A 2,779-nucleotide genomic window follows, 5' to 3' on the forward strand; every position below is an offset into this window, starting at 1 on the left:
TGTAGAACCAAAAAAATTGTGACAGTATCATAGCCGTTGCACTTGTGTTTTTAACATCTGGTGGCTTGTAAGTCGATTACGTCTCTCTTCCTAAGACACAATCGTATCACTTGCAAGAAAAGCAAATGAGACTTGTGCATCCCCGGGGGGGGGGGGGGGGGGGGGGGGGAAGAGGGGGAAGAGGGTGTCCACCAGGGACCGATCCGCACAGTAACCCTGTGTTCGGTGTGGAGCGACGGAGGGGTGAAGTGGACTGCGGTAGTCGTCGTGGGGTTGTGGACCACTGCGGCTGCGGCGGGGACGGAGCGTCTCCGTCGTTTCTAGGTCCCTGGTTAAGATACAGCAACACGACCTAAGGACATCACACACAGCCATCATTCTGCTCTCTCACAAGGTATAATGACTACTGAGTTCGCTTATAAGGGGCATGTGGCAGTAGGTGGCAGCACACTGCGCCTAATATGAAAAACGTGTGTTTGGGGGGGTGTCCGGATACTTTCGACCACATAGTGTACATTCCATTAATCATCCCTCAAAAGCATAATAGACGAAGATTACTGGATGCGAACATAAAATGTAAGTTGCAGTCATGTTTTAGTAAGTAAATAAAAATATTTTATTAAGTCTTCTATAACTCCATATATAAATTGAAGAGCCTTCTCGGCCAGCCGCTGTGGCCGAGCGATACTAGGCGCTTCAGTCCGGAACCGCGCTGCTGCTACGGTCGCAGGTTCGAATTCTGCCTTAGGTTAGTTAGGTTTAAGTAGTCCTAAGTGTAGGGGACTGATGACCTCAGTTGTTAAGTCCGATAGTGCTCAGAGCCATTTGACCTTTTTTTTTTTTTTTTTTTTTTTTTTTTGAAGACTCTTCTGTCCTCTTTTTGTATGTCCGAGCTATTCTAAAGAACTACTGTAGGGATTTTGATACGGCCTTGGAAGTTGGTGCAGAACCCTCAGTGCGTGAGTCCTGTTGGCACTTGGCTGATATTTATAAAGGAGATTTATTTTTCCAAAAATGTCGTAATATTTCAGCCTACAACAGTTGTATAACAAAGTGACGTCAGTTATATAGGGCTCTAATAAAGTGCAGCTGTCTTGTTGAAAATAGGATTAAGCAGCGTTTTTCTTCCAGTCGCTAGATACATTTCGTTGGTCCAGCGACCTACTATATAACTACTTCCAGAAAGGTCTTGCCAGACAGCTATGTTGATCTGGACCAGAACATCTCTGCGTCGTGATCCCGTCTATCTGCTTATCTGGTAGGTCCAGTAGGCGACCTGGTATTCTGACGCTCCCCAGACCAGTTATTAACTGTCAGTTTCTCCTCATCACCGACTGCCCCAGCCGGCCGCTTACGCCTCGGCACATGTTTATTAATTGGGAAATAATCCCGCAGGTGGCGGCATTTAGGCTTCACGGCCGTCCAGGTGAAAACAGACGGAGGCGCTACCGCGCTCATGAATATGAACTGCAGCGCTTTCCTGTCCTCCAGCGCCGGAGACAGCGGAGGCTGTAAAACACCGGCCGTAAATTCCGCCACGCGGCGATTAGTTCTGACGGAGCGTGGGCCGCCGTGATGAAACTGGCTACCGGAGAAGTACGCCGCTACTAGTTCTGCCCCTCCCCTGATATCAGTGCAGAATTATGTCGAGCAACTGTTCTTGTCAGACAACGGCGCCGTGATGGCCAGAAATGGAAAGCTGATGTGGTCGATCTACCCACTGCACGGTCTATGACAACCTGGCAGTGTGCCAGTGATTTAACAAGGAAACTGGTCCTGTTACGTCCAGCTAAGACAAGTGAGACGTTACTCTTCCCTGCACCCGGATGCGGGCTGCGTTGGCGGACTCACCTGATTGGGAGTAACTCAGTGAGGCAACGTGGTTGTCGAGACTCGCCGACAAGGGTGACGTGACTGAGCACAGAGGCCCTTTGATTGTCCGTCTAAAGGGCTCTTATGTTCACGTGACGCTGATCCGCTGATCTTTACAGCATACGCAAATGATGTAGTAGATACTGCCGGAAGCTACTTGAGGCTGTTTGCAGGTGTTGCGGTTAACAACGTAGCGACGCCTTAATACTATAGCGAAATGCTGGAAGACGTGCACATCTCTGTAGTCAATTATCTGCTCGCTGTATCTCAGTTATTTCAGTCTCGTCTTCCTCTTCAGTTTTTATCCTCCACAACTCTCTCTAGTACCACGAAGCAGCAGCAGCACTCCGTCATCAGGCCACAAGTGGTCCACCGGGACCAGCCGACCGCCGTGTCATCCTCAGTTGAGGATGCGGATAGGGGGGGCGTGTGGTCAGCACTCTGCTCTCCCAGTCGTTATGACGGTTTTCTTTGACCGAGGCCGCTACTGTTCGGTCGAGTAGCTCCTTAATTGGCATCACGAGGCTGAGTGCACCCCAAAAAATGTCAACAGCGCATGGCAGCCCGGACGGTCACCCATCCAGGTGCCGGCCACGCCCGACAGTGCTTAACTTCGGTAATCTGACGGGAACCGGTGTATTCACCATGGCAAGGCCGTTGCCAGTACCATGAAGGCTATTCCTTAATTTCTTAACAGATGTTCTTTCACCCTGTCCCTTTTTCCATTGCTTTCCATATATTCCTTTCTTCGACGATTCTGCAGAAGATCTCCTCATTTCTTACCTTATGAGTCCATCTAATTTTCAACATTCATCTGTAGCACCACATCTGAAACGCTTGTATTCTCTTCTGTTTCGGATTTCTCACAGTCTACGGCTCACTGCGAAACAATGGTGTGTCGGTCGTA

General features: G+C 49.4%; 1 pseudogene; it reads right to left on the reverse strand.

The window, feature by feature from the left end:
- Positions 1-2,416: 2,416 nt before the first annotated feature.
- LOC126476211 (5S ribosomal RNA) lies at positions 2,417-2,534 on the reverse strand (annotated as a pseudogene).
- Between the last annotated feature and the right edge of the window lie 245 nt (positions 2,535-2,779).

Source organism: Schistocerca serialis, chromosome 4 (assembly GCF_023864345.2).
Source record: "Schistocerca serialis cubense isolate TAMUIC-IGC-003099 chromosome 4, iqSchSeri2.2, whole genome shotgun sequence".
NCBI classification, from domain to species: Eukaryota; Metazoa; Arthropoda; class Insecta; order Orthoptera; family Acrididae; genus Schistocerca; species Schistocerca serialis.